Source organism: Buteo buteo, chromosome 6 (assembly GCF_964188355.1).
Source record: "Buteo buteo chromosome 6, bButBut1.hap1.1, whole genome shotgun sequence".
In the NCBI taxonomy this organism is placed as follows: Eukaryota; Metazoa; Chordata; class Aves; order Accipitriformes; family Accipitridae; genus Buteo; species Buteo buteo.
This window is the reverse complement of record NC_134176.1, coordinates 16,670,269-16,691,862: the sequence shown is the minus strand read 5'-3', so window position 1 is coordinate 16,691,862 and position 21,594 is coordinate 16,670,269. Positions and strand designations below refer to the sequence as shown.

Here is a 21,594-nt window from a genome sequence, read left to right as displayed (position 1 = left end):
CCTGTGGGGGAGGCCACCGTCTGGTCCCTGCCCCCTCGCTGTGCTGGGCCTGCCAGGCCTTCAGGCTTCCCTCCCGTTCTGCCCTCCCTCAGCAAGGCCATGCCTCTACCTGCTCCCACTTCCCTCCTTTCTGCCATGCGCCTTCCCTTTGTGTGAAAGGCTGCCGTGATGTACTGGCAGTCTGCAGGTGTCTAGTGGCCAAGTTTTGTTACGGAGACATTTTGCTTGATAGGCCTGTATAGGGACGGGATAAGGTTTGGAGGACAGTACAGTTGCATCCTCATAATTTGCTGCTGGCAAATGCCTTTTTGTCTCCTCTTTCTCAGGCGTTGGGGAGGACTTTGTGTCTTGAGGGGTTTCTCAGGGTCAGCATGTCATGGGCTTTGCATTTTGGTCAGGCTTATCCCTAGAGTCACAATTTAGTCATCAGACATTGAGCTGCTCTGCAGGGGTACTACTGAGACAAACAAGAATTAGTCAAAATGACACATCCCTTGTTGCAATCATTTCTTTGTTTAGTGTTAACAGTGCGACTGGAACAAAAGTAGAGCTCCTGACCTGGAAAGTCTGCGTGAGTGCAATAGGAGAACAAAGTAGTGCCCTAAATGGAGCACTAATGGGACCTGATGTGGCTGTTTCTCTGAGCACAGTTAGTCCTTGGTTTGTGCAGCTGCTACCGAGGCTTGTTTCAAGGGGGGTGATGTGAGGAGAGGGGGTAGGTATGGGAGCAGTAGCTTGGGCAGGTCTTGGGTCTCAGGGAGGAGAAGTGGTTGAGATGAGGGACAGTGTTGCCAAAAAGGGCAAGAGGTGCTGGGACATGTGGTGGGAACTTGCAGCAGCAGTCAGAGCTATCTGTGAAAGCCATTATGAGAATTTTAAACTTGATGCTTTAAAGTTCAAGCTTTTCTTTTTCCCTAGTCATTCCCCTAAATAGCATTTCTCTGAGAGTACTCTCTATTTTCAGTGGGACAACTGGCAGGTATTGCTTCAGGCAAAATCTAACCCTCACAGTTGAGGTTTTACATAAATGATTTTTGCACTTGAACTTGTACAGATTAGTGATTATTCCAGTTCTTACCTAAATGTGTTGTGGTTACATTAATTCTGCTATGAACAGTATTTAAAAATAACAGGATTTAAAATTGGATCTAGTAGCTACTTCCAGTATGCTTCTTTTGAAGGGGGTATCTTCATATGTGTATGTCGTCTTCTATTTGCAAATGATGAAAAGGTTCTTGAGGTGTGAAAACCAGTCTAAATTTAATATCCTTTTTTGCAGCTCAAAATATGAGGAAATGTATTTTTATTGGGCAATCTTACCTGCCTTCTGCTGGACTGTGATTGATAACTTCTGCCTGATATCAATAGAAAAGTCTTGTAATTATAGTGTCAGTTTGCCTGTGAAAGCAGGTCTGGCTTCAGCACTCCAGACAGAGAGAGGATGCCCACGTGTCGCTCTTGACATTTTCTCAGAAGTATTGCTGCCTCACTAGCTCACCTATCAAGCATGGTGAATTACATTTCTTCTCATTGATTACGAGCTTTCCTGTGCAACTGAAAGCATTGCCAACTATTCCCTGACATGATGTAAAATCAGTTGGAACACTTTGGCAGGTACATTGTGTTAAGAAAGTGTATTTTTAAAGTGCCGTTTAGCAGATGTTATTAATGTTGATTTTTTTTATCTCATCCTGACTGACAATATCTGTATTTTAATATGTATGTATGCATCAAAGTAGATCTATCTCTACACCAATATTCCTCCATATTGTAATGGTATGCAGTTTTGAACACAGCATTCATAAATGATTTTGAAAAGGGTTGGTTTAGAAAATAATTTTATTTATCACTGCCATAAATTTTTAAAATCCACAGGGAGGGCTTTTTGGCTAATGTGTTGTAATTTTGAACTCCTTTCCTGACCAAGTTTTGGAAATCACACCTTGTCCCTGAATACCCTGAGGATTATATATCCCTTTGTGAAAGATGGACAGTTATTATTCACCCATATAGTGCCAGTAGTGTTCAGGGGCTGTAATCATCTTGTAGTGATCCATATTATTAGATTTCAGTGATCTGACAACAAATGCCACTTACTATATCAAGAAAGGCAAGCAAATAAACCTGTCCTGTCCTGTCAGCCTTAGCACCAGGACACATGCTTGCTTCCTGGAACACCTGAGGCATGAAAATCATCAGGACTATTTCTGATTCATCTCACTTTTAAATAAAAACAGGTATTTATGGAGAAAATAATTCACGTACATGTTCATCTGTATATGGGAGTTCTGCACGAGACCCGGTTCGTGAGGGACACCTGTGCAACCAGGCCAGAAATTCCCTTCTCTTAGAGCATTTGGGGCATTTGCTGCACGGTGGCTGGTTGATTCATGCGGATTAGTGGACATGTTCTCTTCTGCAAGTTCAAAAGCTTTGCCGAAAAGCGAAGCTGATTGGGCCCGTACAGTTGGTTAGAGCTTGCACAGGGGGATCTATGTAGAAAAGAGCCGGGTGCCCTCTCTTGGCCATCTTCACAATAGCAGCCAAAACCAAGACAAAATAGCGTTTGGGAATTTGAAGCAACGTGACTGCTTCAGTAATGGAGAGAGGCTTCAAGACTTGTGACCAAATTAAGAGAAATGTTTATTTACATGCGGGACCAGGAGCTGAAGATCCTAATCCAAACCCACAGTGCCTCTCTAGTTTTGGTGAGACAACTAACTTCTTGGTCTCTCTTAATCTATCCCAACAGTAGGACTAATGAACCTCTGTACTGTTTCTTCAGTAATAACGGCTACAAATGAAAGAGTCAGAGTTCATTACCCTGGTCTTATTATGGACTTTCCTGTTTGGCTCGTGTCATTTATCACAGCAGTCTTTTGTCATGTAATTTACATTTTGATGAAACACTGCAACCTATTGTTATTTCAACAGGTTTGCATTTGAGTGGCAGCTGTGGGGTTGAGGCATCCATGTGCATGCATTCTGATGCCAGTACTTTAGTAAGGCTTGTTGGAGACCTCCATAAAATTTCTAAGCTTATTCAGTTTATCAGCAATCAAACCTACCAGGTCAGGAACTACAGTATGTCAATCTTCCACTAGAAAAGCATATTCTGATAGTAAATAGTGGTTTTTCTGTGTAAGATACATGATCATTGAGACAGTATTTAACATATGAATAGAAATAGGCCGGTTAAGTAAAAAGACCATTTGATCAGTCTTTTATCAGTCAGATAAGAATGCCTGTGGTAACTAGTACATTGACAATTTAGTGAAGGAGGCTTCATCTACATAAAGTCCTTGTCATCCTAATAAAAGAAAGCACTCTACAAAGGATTTAAATGATATTTATGTGCGTGACAGAAAAAGGTAATAATAATCAACTTTTTATTTATGCTGAAGACCAAGCTAGCTATTGACTGTAATGGAGCTCAGGTGGTTTATACCTGCTGAGGATCTAGCCCCATCCTTTTTCTGAGCTAGATTTCTTAGCAATTTACTGATGAGTAAAAGGGAGCATGAATTAGAGCAAAACTAGGTCTGAGCACTGAAGTTGCACCCTGCTGCTGTTCCAGGCAGCTTCCAGGGGTAAGAAGACAAGACTGTTAAGTAGAAAACACAATGTTAGGAGCTGAATATATGCACTCTATTTCCAGCTCTGCTATGGGGTTGCTATGTAACTTTAAAGATTTTGCTAAACCTCTTAACTAATAGACTTGTTATCTGAAAATTACAAAGTCTCACAAGGCATGTTTTTGTATCTGTATGTAAACAGTGGTTTATGAAGCACCCTTAAATGCCTAGTGGAAAGACACTGTCTGAAGGTTTGTTACTGGTTTGCTGTGTGGCATTGATAAAGATACAGCAGTTGCCATTACAAGACAAGCAGCCCTTACTGGTGGGATGATGCTTGCATCCCATGTTAAATCTTTCACCTTAGGTAAAACTCTGCCTGGAGTTAGGGATGGAGCTAAGCACTTGACTGCACGTGAGTCTTTTGAAAAAGTGTGTGACTGGGTGAAATTCCCTATACTGAGAAAGCAGAAGTATTCAGAACAAGCTTCAAGCCCAACAGAATGTATGTGGAAGCAGAGAGCAAGCTACCAGTTTTGGGCAGCCATATGAAAGAGGACAGAGGAGAAAGATGGGCCACAGTGATAAAAGGAGAGCTCACTGCTGAGATATCTGAAGGGTCCAGGGAAGAGTGGCGAGCCGTGAATTGGAATCCGTTGCAATGCTCCACTCAGATCTTTTCGCAAACCAATACTTGTTCTTCCTAATTAAAACCAGAATGCATCCAGTACTGAAATGCAAACTACTCACCATTTACTTGCATTCCTCTACTTGAGTTGGCAAAAACCCCAGCCCTACGTGAAATGGGACTGCAATATGCTCTGACAGCCCATGTACAGTGTTCGTTGATCAGCCAAACAGTTCCAGAGATGCATGATAAAAAGCCAGTCTTAAAAGCCTTAGTACTCACGACAGACTGTTCAGACTGCCTACCCAGGCTACCTACTGTCATCTTGTATGGAGATGTTTCAGCTTATAAGCAGTGAGGGACAGAGTGTTATATTTTCATGTGTTTTTGTTATTAATTAACGAGAACAAGAACAACATTTGAACAGCAATCCCATGTTTCCAAAGGTAGGTGCTTTTGAGGCACATAGAGTTGACATGCCTCAAGGCTATACCTCATTAGTTTACTTATGTTGCATATCTATGTATCTCTGGGAATGGAGTAGGTGTTTTACATACAAATAAAAGATGTGGGTGGAGAAGGGAACAGGGCTGAATTATTCACTCTCCTGCCCTGCAGCATGTGTAATCACGCGTGCCATGGCAAAGTGAATGTAAAATACCATAAGCGAGGTTTGGAGCTGGTATAAATTAGTACAGCCCCATTGAAGTTGATAAATGTCCTGGGCAGCTTCTGTGAAGGGTTAGACCTGCTTTATATTTACTGTTGTGAATGGCTGTAAGGAAGAATCAGGTCTGAGGTCCCAGGCTTTGTTTATGTATACTAAATAGCCATAGGAGAGCAGGGGGGAATGACCTGAAAGTAAAGGTCTTCAAATATTTTTTTGAGATGTACAGGTTTCTAGACACATATACAGGTAACTGGACTTCACTGAAGCAGATAGATGTCAACCGGCTGCTGTTGGAGATGATGGAAAATTGGAGGCACAGAAGAATTCCTGTTCCAAGCCATTAATTGGCTCCGGTTTTTGATACTTCATAAGCAACCTAGATTGGGAATAAAACTCTTAGTCTATGTGACAGTGGTATGGGTTAGTACACAATGCAAAAGCAAGGAAAATACCATATGAAAAACCGAACACAGTTTCTGAGTAATTAATTGCTCAGCACTGGTAAAGCAATGTAGCCATTTATTAAAATAGACAAGGTTTTGTGTGTGATTCACAGCTGAATTGCCTGCTAATTAAGAAAGAGCTAATACTCATTTAGATAATAGTCTTGTCAATAATTGTGGACAAAAGGAAGAAAAATTTTATTAACTGGAAAAAAAATGGGATGGATGACTTCTGCATATTGAAATCTGGAAAAAGTACTGAGCTTGAGAGGTATTGTTACTAAATGGTACTGGACGCTTCCTGTTGAGTGATTATGTTCTATTAGACACCTGCCAGGACACTCTTCTCTCATCACTCATCATTATCATCGGTTATGGTTTTATTGTGTATTTGATAATGTACTCAAGGGAATACTTAAATATACTGTGGGGGACTAAAGAGGACAGGAATAAAAATTTGATTGTATTATGTTTGTTTACCTACTGACAGAAATTCCTGACTTCATAATGTGGTATAAAGACAGAATTTTCAAAAGTCTGCAGACATCTTATTTCCAAAAAGTCAGTGAGGGACAGTCCAAGCCCCAAATGGGGTTTGGGCTACATCCAGTAAAGGACTTGAGTCTCAGAGAACATACCTGGTGAGGTAACTGGCTTGCAGAGTGGGATTCAGAGTGGTTTTCCTGGGGAGACACGGCAAACCAAAATGAAATACAGAAATGGTTTGTTCTTTCAAAAAACTGATCAGTATTGGCTCTTTCCATTTACATGATCAACAGTGTGTCCCTGCCACCACGACCTTAAAGGATTACCTAGAGGTTACGGTATTTGCCTGGAAAGTGGGAGACTCAGATTTGCCCTTCTCAGCATTCCAAACACTTCTATTTCAGACTTAAATCTTAAGGACTAAATGCCTGGGCTTTGCAAGAAGTGTATATGAGTTCTTCAGGTCAAACAGGTAAATTGCACAGTGTGAGCCATATATCACCTTGATCACAGGAATCAGGCAGAAAACTATATAGTTCTTTTTCTGACACACTCCTGCAGTGTCCTCAGGCAAAGCTTTCTTTTCTCCATGCCAGAAAAGTTTATATGCTTTTTCTATAGACCTGTATTGGCTTTGCGTGGCAAGGTTTTGGTAGTGGGGGGGGGTGGGGGTGGGGTTACAGGGGTGGCTTCTGTAAGAAGCTGCTGGAAGCTTCCCTTTTGTCCAACAGAGCCAATACCAGCCGGCTCTAAGACAGACCCGCCGCCAGCCAAGGCCGAGCCAATCAGTGATAGTGGTAACGCCTCTGTGATAACATTTTTAAGAAGGAAAAAATGTTGCCGGGACAGACGGAAACGGCAGCCGGAGAGAGAGTGAGCAACAACCCTGCAGACACCAAGGTCAGTGAAGAAGGAGGGGGAGGAGGTGCTCCAGGCGCCGGAGCAGAGATTCCCCTGCAGCCCGTGGGGAAGACCATGGTGAGGCAGGCTGTCCCCCTGCAGCCCAGGGAGGTTCATGGTGGAGCAGATCTCCACCTGCAGCCCCTGGAGGACCCCACGCCGGAGCAGGTGGGTTCCCGAAGGAGGCTGTGAACCCGTGGGAACCCCGTGCTGGAGCAGGCTCCTGGCAGGACCTGCGGATCTGTGGAGAGAGGAGCCCACGGAGAAGGTTTTCTGGCAGGACTTGTGACCCCGTGGGAAGCCCGCACTGGAGCAATGTACTTCTGAAGGACTGCACGACGTGGAAAGGACCCATGCTGGAGCAGTTTGTGAAGAACTGCAGCCCGTGGGAAGGACCCACGTTGAAGAAGTTCGTGGAGGACTGTCTCCCGTGGGAGGGACCCCACACTGGAGCAGGGGAAGAGTGATGAGTCCTGCCCCTGAGGAGGATGAAGCGGCAGAAAATAACGTATGATGAACTGACCGTAAACCCCATTCCCCGTCCCCCTGTGCCGCTGGGGGGGGGTTGGTAGAGAATTCGGGAGTGAAGTTCTGCCCAGGAAGAAGGGAGGGGTGGAGGGAAGGTGTTCTGAGATTTGGTTTTATTTCTTATTACCCTACTCTGGTTGATTTGTAATAAATTGAGTTAATTTTCCCCAAACTGAGTCTGTTTTGCCCGTGACAGTAATTGGTGAGTCATCTCTCCTGTTCTTATCTCGACTGACAAGCCCTTTGTTAGATTTTCTCTCCCCTGTCCAGCTGAGGAGGGGGGAGTGATAGAACGGCTTTGGTGGGCACCTGGCATCCAGCCAGGGTCAACCCACCACAAGACCCTAGGGGTAAGCTTTTGCATATCTAATCTTAGAGATACGTAGTATAAACTTCAGCTTCTGAGTGAATCATTGAGATTCCCTTTATAGTCAATGTGGAGGAACAGGGCTCTCTTGAGTGAAGTCTTATTGTATCGTAAAGTGGATGTGCAAAGTAGGTTGGGTGAATCCTGCCTAAATATACTTATTTCTTTCCTCTAGGGAGCTTAAGGCAACTAGCTCAAGATACACTTCTAGAGCGAGGCGTACATATCAGTGATGTCCCTATAAGAGAAATCTCTCTGTAGAATTCAAGGTCTCCCACAACCAAAAGTCAATGGATTACAGGAATTATACATAGTTGTAATCAGTTGTCCTGTTGTTATAATCAGAAAATCAGTTGTGTTCTGTTACTGGCCTTTTTGCAAGGATCAGTCTGGAAGCTTGCATGTCTTCTGATGTTTTGCTTTTCTAAAAGGCTTCAACGAAGAACATGGATCATTGTAACTCACTTTGGATTAGAGCAGCTTTTCTGGGAAGCTTTTTGTATGTTTTAGTTATTCCTCTTTTTTGAGGTTCATTGTCATATTGTTTGTGTTTGGAACAATTTCCCTCTTGAAGACACTGAGCATAGTATAATCACGGAGAAACTGGTATTCACGTGGTTCTGTCCTTTTCTTCTTTTCCGCATCTGCTTTCAATCTGTGTTCAGAATGTTCTGGTTTTAGGGACTTGTTCCTTGTGGACCTAGTGAAGTGACGGTTCATTGACCATGACATTGATCAGTGAGATGTGACCTGTTACAAATATAATTACCAGTTAACTTGACTCTAAACCATATTTTAACTGACAGTTTAAATTTTCAGCATTCTTAATGGAGAAATACAATGATATGTTGCAAGATGCTGGGTGTCTTGGAAACTCATAACATTTACAAAATAAACCCCAAATGGAAGGAAATAAACTAGTTGCTGAAAAGTTGTGGCAAAGAGGAGACCTGATCAAGCTTTGCTTCAAATACTGGAACATGCTGACTGTATCATCAAAAAGTTATGAATATATGTGCTGATAGAGAGATTTCAGTCCTGAATGCGTATTACTACGTAGCTTTAGCTTGTTTTTCTTCAGGTTTAGGCAACTCTTCAGGACTGAAACTGTTCTTTATTCAGATAGTTCTTCCAAAAAAATTCAAACAAACCCAAAAAACTCATGTGCCCAATCCAATCTTTACAATGTAGTTCTAATGAGTATAATGTGAACCAAAACCCAGCATGTGCTGTTATCATTTGGACTTTTTTGAAGATGTATATGTATGTCAAAATTTTCATTTTCAAGTCCTTTCCAATGAACACTTACGTTATCACCTATTGCCATTAGGGAACCTGTCAACAATCTCTATGTAACGTAGTACATTATTAAGGAGATTTAACAGATAATGATGCATAGGTAATGCATGGATAGCCCATTGGTGAGAAGTCACTGTTTGCCAAGCTCATTCCAATAAACACCCATTTGTTTGGGTTTTGTTTGCAGTGCCCAAGCTGAGAAATGCAATTTTTGCCTGACTGTTTATTTTGCAACTTGATGGTAGATCAGGAGGGAGAGGCCTCTCTTGGTGAGGACTGCAAACACTTCTGAATCCAGAGATGAAGTCTGCTTGTCTAAGACTGTACTAGATGATTTTTGACTACTAGTGCTGTTGAATACAAGGGCTTAACTGATGGCCCTACTGAGAACAAAGGAGGTAATTTGCTCAAGGGCCTTAACACTAACATCTTGAAGAGCGAGTCCTTAGAATGAATTCAGCCATGCACCAATGTCAGGGCCATCTTGCTATTTATTATAATTTCAAAACCCCACCTCCTTAAATGTTTTAATAGGTTTTGCCTTGAACAGCACAGAGGACTTATGTAAACATTGTCATGACATCCAAGATCTTGCCAGGGAAAATGGATTATCCAAAGATGGGAATAGTTGAATTGATGATGATAATGAGTCTTCATAATGATAAATATTATCTGGCATAGGTTTACCAAGACTGTGGGGACACAGTCCAGGCTCATAAATAGTTCACTGGTTTTGACATCCTAGTATTCAAGTCTCTCATCTTCCTATACTTGATCACATTTATGTTAGATTTGGAAGTTCTTTAGATCTTGTTATGTCTCTGTATAGAGGCAGTGTGCATGCAATAAAGTCTAGTAAAACTAATGGACCATAAAAGTCTGTGACTTCACACATTCTGAAATTTACTTTTAATTAGGAACATGAACGAGCATCAAACTTATAGCAAAATTCAACCAAATTCCCTCACAGTTTATTCAGTGCAAGAACAAAATTTTGCTGTTTGAGGTTTGCCTGGTCTCTGTCTCAGCCTTTGCCTCTCATCAGGTTCATCAAAGCTTTTAGGAAACACAGCATCGTTTTGATGAAAAGCAGGCCAGGTCTGCAGGATGATACTGAATTTTGATCTTGTTTGTTTTGCAACCTAGAACTTTTTTAAAGCAAAGTACAGTGGCTTTTAAGAGAAAAAAAAATGTGATTGTAGATGGTTTAAGGTAGAGCATCTAGAGAGGAAAAATAATATTTCATTTCATTCTCCCAAGATCTTAACAGCTTCTGGAAACTGATGAACCTTTCAGTAGCGGGGAAGTAGGAGGTCAATGTTAAACTGGAAATGTCATGCCAGTGTTAGATTCCTTCTCTTTTGAGGGATCTTTTACCTACACTCTGGCTTAGCCCTTTTCATGTGGTGAAAACAGCTCTGAAAGGCATGAATGTTTTTATTTTTGTTACCAAGAAACTTTCCCTCCCTTTCATTGCTAAGTTAAAAATAAAGACAAGGAAAACTAGTCAAACAGTTCTCTCTCTCCCCCTAAATCACCTTGTTGTTTGTTGTTCCAAACAGGCTTATTTCCCAGCTTTGCCTGGCTGTTTGGTAGGCTGTAAAGAGATGAAGGATGCTTAAAAAAATTATTTCTGCAGAGTGGGACTCCAGGAGAAAACACTGGAAATGTCTTTTAGGCCATTTCCTCTTGGATTACTGAACTTCGCTCTGTTTAGTCAAGGTACTTGGACAGCTGTTCAATCAAGCTCTTTCTCAGAGGCCATTTACCCACACTATAGGGAACTCTCTGCCAGGGTCACCTCACTCCACTTTTGTGTTCATCGTAGCAGCCTCACCATCCCCTTGTATCTCACTGCAGCTCAAATCTCCCTGTAAACTGCCCTTAATTACCTCTCTCTCACCTTTATGCCTTAGGCTGTGCCTGTTCAACAAAGCTCCTCCATATTATTTTATTGCTGGCTCTTCCTCTTTTTTCTTCTGGTTGTCCACATCTCATTGGCTCCTTTCTGGCCTGCCCTGCCTCTGCCTGCACCCCTACCACTTGGCTGTCTGGTGTGTCCTGATGTTAACAACTGGGCCCTCAACACTGTCTTTCTATGCTGGCACCAACAGCTGACATTGGATTTTAGATTTCACCCATTTGTAAACTTTGATCTGTTTCTAGAGATAACACTCCAGCCTCCTGGTGATTTAGAAAGACACCGTTAAAACTGCTTACATGTAATTCATCTTCATGACCATGAAAATAAGTTTCAAGTCCAACTCTATGACAGAGGCCAAATTCTACCAGTGCAGAAATAGGAGAAGTTACTAAGCCCTCTCATGTATTGGATGCTTACTGGATGATATATTCACCTTTACTGTCATGGACAAGAGCAGAAGGTAGGCTGGCACTGAATCTACCTATTAAATATTTACACTCTACCCATTACAATAAATGAATAGCTACTGAATGCTGGAACCTTGGCAACACTGGCACTGAAATAACAGGCACAAATGTTAGTTGGCATTGGTTGGAGATGTTGTCCCAGGCTCCTGTCATCATCAGAGACAGATGACAGCTCAGATGACAACCAGACACTGCTGAAACAGAGCTGCTGAACTAGTAACTCTAGGATGCTGAAGAACTACAGGACAGGAGTATGCAACTGGGAAAAACCCGCCATCAAGCTGCATTAGAAGCTGTAATCGCACCCCAAAATCTTGGGAGTGTATTGAAAGCCCCCCATGTAATAAAATGGAAGATTGAAAATTTTTTTTTTTAATGTTTAAGATGTCAATCAGTGGAGCACTGGAGCAGCATGGACACCAATGGGCAAGAAGACAATAGGAGTGACAAAAGAGATGCCAGTTGTTAAAAGCCATTGCCTCACTGGTCAAAAGAAAATCTGAAAGCTGTCTGTTGATCTAGATAGTGAATCCCAGTGTCCTAAAGGGGAAGTAAAATGCTAAAAGTTGGTGCCTGGAGAGTTTCTGCTTTTGGGAGCTGGCTCAATCCTCAGCAGAGCCTGTTTTTTTCCTCTGTGAAATGTGACCATGGAAAGAGGACAAGAGTTGGATGCCTCATGTCACTCCAGTACATTTGATGAAGGTCTGAGAGCAGACCCTGGCTGGCACTCAACCATTTCTCCGCCCTCCTCCTCTTGCTGCCAGATGGAGCCTTTTTCTTTCACAAAAGCTATTGATCATTCCCCTTCAGTCCAATGGCCTTCAGGAAAAGGGTAAATTTCAGGCTTGTGGTCTGAGAAACCTCTTCATTTTCTCATCATTTTATGCACTGAGTGCAGGAGGGCAGCAAAGTTATGGCAAAACCCCTGCCACCTTTCTTTTGCAAAGGCGGCAACTAGCTGGCAGTGACCTCAATCACAACCTTTTAGAAAGAGATGCCCAAAGCATAATAAACAGGCTGAAATTATGAAACCATTGCTGTCACACAGTTTAGAAGTTCTTAGTTGAGCTGTTTGTGCTTTGCTGGTTGTTTTCATCTGCATAGCAGCATGTAATTAAAACATTCATATGCAGATGCAGCCCATTTAGGGCTGAATCCTGTTAGATGCTGAGTGCTGAGGGATCTCAGCTGCCAAGGAAGTGAGAGGAGGCTCAGAGTAGTTTGAGTTGCCCAGCATCTGGCAGTGTGCCTTAACATTGAATTGTTCTTATATTAGGATAAAACTGGCAAGGAACAGGGAAGCAGTTTAGGGCTCAATTAACAAACAGCCTTTAAAAAATGTATTTCAGTCTGCCTTAGGCTTTGCCTTAGGGCTAGCCCTGTTCACGGAACTAAGACTAAAAGAGCAAAACTGCTTATATACATAATATCCTGTAAACAGTCATCTCCTCTAAAATATGGGCAATTCAAAACATCTCAGTGTCCCAGACACCTCTGGAAAGGGAGTCAGTCAGGCTGGTATTAGGTCAAATTATTCAGTAGAATACGTAGGATCGATTTTTTTACATTTTTTTTAAGCTTTTTGTAGTGTTTGAACCAGAGCAAAATAAAATAGTATCTTTTGGATTCAGGCATAAAGTAGGCTGGGTTGAAGGAGTCATATGGTTCCTGTCTAGGGCACAAGGAGACTGTTTGCTTTGTCCTGGGCATGGAGAATATTGTGGTACAGAGCTCAGAGCCCTCCTGCTGTTGGAATGTACATTAGATACATCTATTAATTATGATAGTGGCCACTTCTTTTCTGTTGCACTTCACAAAGGTCCAGAGGGCCTACGCTGTATCTATGGGTAGTTTTGACTAACTCACTTGTGTATTCTTACAAAAGGTTATGTTATGACAAAGAGGAATGTTTCTGGAGAAATGGGTTTGGAGAAGCAGTGGAAGTCAATCTCTGCAGCCTGACCGTGACTGGGGCCATGGTGCTGTGATTCACCTTCCCTTCTAGGAGGAGCTAATGCCTGGAGAGAGGATGTCCCACTGCTCCTCTCCCTATCTGCAAATCATCTAGGAGACTGGGGAATTGACTCTCCAATACATTACAATCCTTGTACTCCCTTAATGGGGTCAAGTGCTATACCACCCTTGGCTGAAGTTTCTGAGGTTTTGCATGGGTCTTTGTGCAGATGTTAAAGCTAAATCAATAAAAGGGCAAGACGAGAATTCATCTGCTTTATCTTAGTAAGTTTATTTCTGATTATCTGACTTAATGAGATCTTTTTGCCTCTCTTTCCATTCAAGACAAATTCAGCTGGTATCAAGAGAGAATAAATCCTTCCAGAGCAAAGTGATTCACTGTGAGTCTACACTCAGTTTGTCTATACAGTTTCCCTAAGTTATTATGACAGTGCCGAAATAGGAGATCTACTTAACATTTATATTTATTTTTTTCATTTGGAGAGTAGAGAAAGAGCATGTCTGATCACATGCTTTCTTTGCTCCCTTGGAAGAAAGGTACAGTGTCATCTTTCTAAGTAAAGCTGATTCAAGGTTTCTCAGCACTGTAAGCAAAACTGAATTTTGCTGGAGCTTGGAGCCACTCCTGCCATGGAGAAGAAAGGGATAAGCAGAAAGGATATATGAGATGATGTTGCACAGTGAGAGAATGAGCCCTGGGGAACCAGGCTTGCTGGTTTAGCTTCTGCAGGAGGAACAGGATGCAGGGCTGACCTTTGGGAAGGAGTCACACCACCTTATTTCCTTAGCAAGAGAAGTCATGACAGCCAGCCCACAGGGAGTTGATACAGGCTACTATAATTTTAAGCAACCCAGCCAACTGGCCTCTAAGAAATACAATATCATTGCATTCCCTCTTTCTTAACGAGAGCTTCTGTGCTGAACTTATATGAAGGGCACAGCATGGGATGTAGGCTGAGAAATGGCAGACATTCCTGTGCTCTTCTCTACCATTTCACTGTGGCATTCATGTCCAAGTCTGTAAGAGAAGGAGCTGATCTAAGGGTCATGGTAAGAGACACAAACATTCAGCTAGGCTCTTACAAAGGTTAGACAAAATGTAATTATTTTTTTTTCAATTGTGTATCAACTGCACAAGTTGGGGCTTAAAAAATAAGGCTGATATGTCATTTTTTGTAAATCCTGAGTCCCTTTGAAAGTCCTTTGAAAGTTAATTGATCATAAGTTTATGAATAACATGCATGTTTCCTGAAAGGTTGATTAATGACTATAAACAAGCACAAGATCTCTTAAACCTATCCAAGTAGTTTACTGGTAGTAACTGATCTAAGTATGTAAAATACTATAATAACTAGCATGAGTGGCAAATTCTTCAAGCAAACTGCTTTTACAATCATACAGTGTTTTTTGATATTCATTCTTGCTGGGGAACTGAAACAGCGGTTGTTATCTAGATTATGTAAATTGAGTTTTGCACTGGAAATTTAATTTTATTTTTTAAGATGTGCGATATGAAAAAAATACTAGGGTATTTAAAATTTCCCCTTGAAAAGCCATTCAGATTTTAAAGACGAGTCACAATTAAATATTACTGTCAGTTAAAGATGGATAGTAATTTTTTCATCTTTGCCAAGATAGGATTTTTTCCCACAGTCCAGGATACTTGAGTGCAGTGTCTTCTATGGGGGCAAAGTCCTTGATTTTCTTATCATGATACATATTTTGGTGTGGAACCTGCTGCTGTTCTTGGTAGACTTATTCATTGTGTAGTTTTACACACAGATCTAATAACAGGGGTGTTGGCTGATTTTTTTTTTTTCTCAGTTCTGTTTCATTGTTTACCCCTATAATTTCATATCTTAAACTGATAAGGCATGAAGTTGTCTACCAATTTGCTTGTGCAGTGCCTGGTAGACCTGAATTCAAGTGGGATCTCTCAGTATTATGTCCATCACAATTAGCTGTTTATGTTGCATCAGCTGGAGCAACTCTTCTGAATTTGTGCAGAATTTTCAAACGCTCATTTTATGCAGCCCTTTCAGTTATAGACTGGCTACCTTATATTTTGCTAATCATGCAGAGATGTTGCATATTTTTATCTGTGATGCCCTTTTCAGCTCTGCCTGTACTATCTGCTCCTTTCATTTACCTACTTTTCTCTACCCTTCTGTTCTGCTCTGCATGTCTGTTTATCCCCTTCTCAAGTAAATGATTCACAACTTTTTGTGGTATATTCCACAAAGTCCCAGCTGACAGCCTTTGTTTGGCTTTTGTGCTTATTTGACTGGACCTTGTACAATTGGACAAAATCCTGACTGGGTTTAGTGGAGTTGCTTGTGATATAGATTAGGACAGAACTGGTTTGCTAAGTGTGTAAAGTCTCCAAAAATCACTGCAGTATAAGGAAAGGAGTGGTTAAAAAGGAGGTCTCCTGGGTCTCTTGAAAAACTTCCAGCAGGTTATTTCCAGTTCAGATCAAAAATACTTCAATGACATCTCCCCTGGTACCTTGATATTTCCAAATACTGTCTTGTTTAGAAACTAGAATGGCAAAGACACTTGCAAATGAGAGTGGGGCTGATAAAGAAAAGAATCAATATGACATTTCAGCTCCTCAGGTAATGATGGCTGCTGTGTGTGTGTAAGAATGAGCTTACAGTTAAAAAGCACAGTTTGTAATCATAGCCTGTGATCCTTTTCTACCTGCACCACAAATTTCTTGTAAATCACTTAATTTCTCCCAGTCTCAGTGCCTAGAGCAATAGAACTTCTTTACCTTGCAAAGGAAATTGAAGCACAACTTAGTTTCTCTTGCAAAGCAGTATAGTATCCATTTGTCAAGAATCAGTTTGGGATTCATGGACTGAAAGTGTTTGTTTTTTTTTTCTTTCCCCTTTTTTTTCCCTTCCTGTGCAAAATATTTGCACTCCTGACCCCTCTTTCATCTGTTTCATGTTCTAGTCGCTTGTCAATATAAACAATCTGAGAGTTGGCAATATTTCATGTGGGGCCACTGCACTATCTTCAGCTTCTCTGCAATTAATATTCTGTCTTGTCATTTAAGTTCAGCCCTGTGTTCCTAATGTCAGGCTGGCTTTGTTTAATATGACCAGCAAGGTAGCATATGTTTCTAGGTTGGGTCCCACTGCTGCTTCTGGAGATACTTCCCATTAATCAAGAAGGCTACTTTGTCATAGTGCAGCTAATGTTATCACCAAACTTGAAGTACAAGGGTGGAATAATAATGACTCCTGTTTAACTAAATAGAGTTAACACAGCTGAATAGCTTCCCTGATGGTTTATTATATTAGTCTTTCAGAACATTGACGGATTTGTTTTTATTACGAAGAAAGCTTTTTTCTTATGAAAATGACTTGGGACCACAGGTCAATGTTTTTCATGTCACATCTCCATAAGAAGTACATTGCTTCATTATACTTTGTATTCTGCTACTGCAACCTGCATGTCACTTAAATTTATTTGTCATGATACCACTGCCAGGCTGCCATTAAATTGTTAAAGGATATTCAGGAAATGTTGTTGCAGTAACCTTTAGAGGAAGACATATGGAAATGGACTATATCTGTTAATTAACTTTTTGATATGCAAACCTTTGGAAGTGTAAGGCATGGTATGGGTCACTACATGTGAGCAGAATATTTAGTGATGATGATTATGTTTTTTCTGTGAGACAACAGACACTCCAAGTTTGAATTAGCTATCTACGTATTTAAACTAGGAGTTGAAAAAGTTGAAGGACAAAAATGAAGTCCATAGAAAGACCATAATATTTGTCTCTCTTCTGTCCATCCACACTGGTCTCCAAACACAAAATGGCCTGTTATGCTTGCCTGTCTTGACAATGTTTAAAAATTGCAGCTCACAGAAAACTAACAGACAGCATAAGGGATACATTAGAAAGTAAAACCTGTTGATCAGTTTCAGAACTCATGGGAGAAGCTCCTGAGGTGTTTCAAGTTAAGCTGAACAAGGGACCCCAGGTCTTGGGCAGCTCACCCTCCCCTTTGGAGAAGGAGCTGTCAGAGAAGAGGTTGCTAGCTCTGAGCTAACAAGCTGTGATGGTTCCCAGGCATGTCCTGGGAGTCAAAAATTGGACTGCAGGCAGAGAAACTGAAGCTGGGAATGATTAAGCGTTCCTGCTTCAGAGACTATGATCTCTGACAAGATCAGTATGTTAAGTGTTATTTAGAATATTAATTGTTCATACTTAAGGGCTGCTCAGACTTTCTGAAGCTAGAGTTCTTAATACTGATCCCACAGTAATACAAGTACTTGAAGATGGCATAATGCAGCACTGCTGAAGAAAGAGGCTTGCTGCTTTTTTGCTTGCTAAGCTTTAATCTGCACTGGTTCCCTGATGTGGTTTGGTGGGGGCCTGCACAAATCCTTGTGGCAACATAAAGTAGCATAGGAACATGCTGGTGTTTTGGAGGTGACAGAAGGGAGGAGCTATGTGTACCAAACCACGTTTGGAGTTACAGTGGGAGCAGTAGTCCCAACAGGTAGGTGCTGGCAACATGGAATAGCAATAAAGGTAGAGTGGGGTTGAAGCAGGACATGTACTTGCCTAGGCAAGTATGCTTAAGTGAAAAAGTACATGGATAAGTGTGATATATGTGAAAAGCATAGTGATAGACAACAGAAAGGAAATCCCCAGGCTAGGGAAGACAAAATTGTTTGCTCTGAAAAGAATGATGTTGTCCATCAAACCTGGCAGGAAAACCCAATTTTGCAAGGTTTGACCTACCTGGCCCTATAGTATATTAGGTAAGAACTGCAGCACAGTCTGAACAGCCTGAAAAATGGGTAGGGCGCAATTGAATACAAGCTTTGTTCCTGTACACATCAAGGTAACGAAGAAATAGAAAGTTTGTGGTAAACTCAGACAAAAGACTGATGACTAAATCAAGCTTTTTCTACTTTCCCAAGCATTAGATTAGTGGGAGATTTCATAGATAGCGTTGTGAATTCTGATTACGTGCATGTGGCTAGGAAGCTATGCTCACAGCATCTCTCCAAGCGTTAGCCTGTTTTTGTTCTTTTGGGTTATTGCCTGGCACAAACAGTATAAAAGCAGGCTGCAGGAGCTCTATAATCAAGCTGAAAATATTCAGAGAATGCAGCTGTGGCATTACATGTTTGAGAGGAAAAACTACTGAGATACCAGAAATATAGGAAGCCAATATAGTTATTGTTTCCATGTTCATTGGTGTCTCACTAGGTGAAAACCAAAACAGGCACTAGAAAGAACTGCAGTGTATCTTTCACGCAAGCTGCTTCTCAATACAGTGTATTTCAGTATCCAGAATTACATTTCTGGAAAGGTTCTTCCTGCTGAATTTGCTGTTTTCATTAGAGTTATTCTTTTTCATTATTGCTTATAAGATTAGGGATAACCAGTAATTCTCAATTTCTTGCTTTTCTGAAACCAGTTGGCTCTATGAAGCACAGGCCTAGATGTGGATGCCCACAAGTTTTGCTTGAATTTTGGGGTAGCAGTAAACCCCTAACCTGTTTAAGAATTTGCAGTTTTCACATGGTTTGCGTGAAATAAAATGCATTGTAATGTAGACACAGAAGAAGAGAAATTGCTTTAAGGAATATTCCAATGCAGTTCACTAACCATTAAGTATCGTTCTACTTTCGTGAGCTTAAATCTCTACTGACATGAATCTTTTATATCCTGCAGTGCAACTTGTAAGACTTGGATAACTAATACACTTAGAGCAGTTTCTAATGAAAAAGGCTGAGAAAGTTTGGAATTGCTCATGACCTTTGAGCAATTGAGTCTCCATTTTGTGGTATTGAAAAGTTTTTATGTTTTAATAAACAAGTATTCTTGAATGTATTCCTGAACCTGATTTTAGCCATTACTGGTTAAAAAAAAAAAAAAAAAAAAAAAAAAAATTTTGAAATGTGTTTTTGAGACCAGCAATTTGCAGGTCTATTTTCTGTGTTCATAGTATACATTATTTCTGCACCCTTTTTATCTGTGGCTCTTAACGTGAGTTTATTAGGATGGGAATTAGAACTAATGACATCAAATAAGATGAGGAGACAATGACAGAGAAATAAAGGGGTGTTGCAAAAGTCACAGATGCAGTTATAACAAAACCAAAGCCAAAACTCTTCTATACATATAATCATGTGCCAAATTCATCAACTGTTTGTGGAAATTATGTATACTGAAATTATGGCATGTTTAACTGGAGTAAGACAGAACAAAATTGTTGAACATTTTATTAATTTAAAAAACATACTTGGGGCTATCCTGAAACTAATCACATTTTTAGGCCAAAATGGGCTGAAAAAACATGTTTATTTTGCTTAGAACTCTAGATTGGTACCACTGTCTTTTCTGATTGATGGCTCTGTGGTTGGGTTGGCCTCTGAGATGTCTTGGGGCCCAAGTTAAGTGGTCTTCTGCCCAAAACAGCTTCAAGCCCCTACCATCTGTGCAGCCCCACTGCCAGGATGTGCTGGAGGATGCAGTTTCCTATGTTGATGTAATTCCAGGCTGCCCAACAGTAGACACTGAGGACCTCCCAGTGGCTGTCCACTATGCAGGACAGGCCTCAGGGACCTGCAGTCCAAACCTGTCCTGCCAAATGCTTTTTCATTTTTGTCATGTTTACTAAGTTATATGCACTAGCTGTACTATAGCAGTTGTTTTAGTACTCTAATGCACAAGGAAGGTAACCTAGATTCAACAAGGTAAATCACTTTTAACAATGAAGTAAATCACCTTTAAGAATAAGGGAAATCATCTTATATCAAATTATTCTGTATTATTCTGAAGATGTTGGGGGTAATAGTCCATACATGTGCAGTAACCAAAGAATAGTTGCACTACAGTAACTTTGTGCCTCACTGCTTGTGTTTAGGCTCTTAACTTCTGGGGACAATGAGGTAGTCTGATGTGTTTCTCTCCTCAGTTAACAGAGGTTGGCTTTTTATCTTAAACATGCCATGGAGCTAAAAGGTTGCCCTAAGGCAGCAGGGTAGGAGGTACATCAGATGAGGAACAGAAACTTTTTCCTGTGTGACTCCTTAGTTTGCACCAAGGACCTTTGAGCAGTACCCAAGACTGTACTTAGGCTTGTGTTTTCAGGTTCGTAACATGGACCTGGGATGCAGGAGGCAAGAGCTGGAGATGGTGAAACACATGTGGTGGGAGGTATGAGGGTATGGAGAGCTGGATCCTAGTAGAAGGTGTTAGTCATGTGCAACTGCAGAATGAAGGAAACAGAATGATTTAGAGATAGGAGGATGACATGTGAAATGGAAGTACAAATACAATTCTTTACAACTAATTGTGATAAGTCATTCCTGGGTCTCTTTCTGCAGGGCTGCTGCTTGCCCAGTAGGTTGCCATGCTGTGCCATGACATGGGGTTATTCCTCCCCGGGGGCAGAACTTTGCACTGTTCCTTGATGAACTTCATGAGGTTTCTGCTGTCCTAGTCCTTGAGTTTAAGGCCCTGTGTATTGAATCGTGGCTTGGTATCTGTTGTAGCCATCGTTCCCCTAAAGTGGACATTATGTTAGCCTTTAGTAATCAGGGACCTCTTCTGAGTTGCTGCAGTTTTTCACAGGTGATAGGCAGTAGCCTCACAGTCACGTTGGCTGCCTCTGTGGGCATCCAAACCAGCCCCTTAGATTTGAGTATGTCTAGCCTGTAAGCAGTTCCTGGCCTATTACTCCCCTGCCGCTGGTTGCCCCTCTTCTTTGTAGACTATACTATACACAGAGGTCCAGGAGCAGGCTTTACCTGTGAAGACAAAGGCAAAAAAAGGCATTCAGCCTTTCCAGTGCTGTTCACTACTAGTTCTTCTCTGACTATCACCACACCCACATTTTTGGTGAGCTTCCTTGTGCAGGCTCTGGGCCCTGTAGAATCCCTCCTTGTGAAGCCTTTGACCTTCAGATGGCTTTGGCTTTCCTGATTTTGTCCCAAACCGTGCAGTTGTACTCATATTTCATTGCCTCTTCTTGCTTCCATTCCTTGTACACTCACTTTTTGCATTTTAGTCATCAGCAAGCTTCTTCCTAAGCCAGCTGACGCTTCTCTTTTTACTAGTTTCTGAGACTGTGAACTGTTTCACCTGTTAAAAATATCTTAAAGATAACATCTTCTCTAGTCTTTTTCCCAGAGGTGGATGGATGGATTGGAAAAGAGAAAACAGTCTGAAAGAAAAAACTTCAGTATAAGCAATCTGTTTGACAGAATCATAATCAAATGCAAAAGTTATTAGGAGAAAATCTAGGGCTACAGTCTTTAGCAAAAAATGGTTTACTGCTATTGATATACTG

At 41.2% G+C, this 21,594-nt stretch overlaps 1 protein-coding gene across 3 annotated transcripts in view; it reads left to right on the top strand.

Annotated features, from left to right (window-relative positions):
* TUNAR (transmembrane neural differentiation associated intracellular calcium regulator) overlaps window positions 1-21,594 on the top strand; it is a 181,593-nt gene that overhangs the window by 83,247 nt on the left and 76,752 nt on the right. The gene's annotated exons all lie outside the window — the stretch shown is intronic.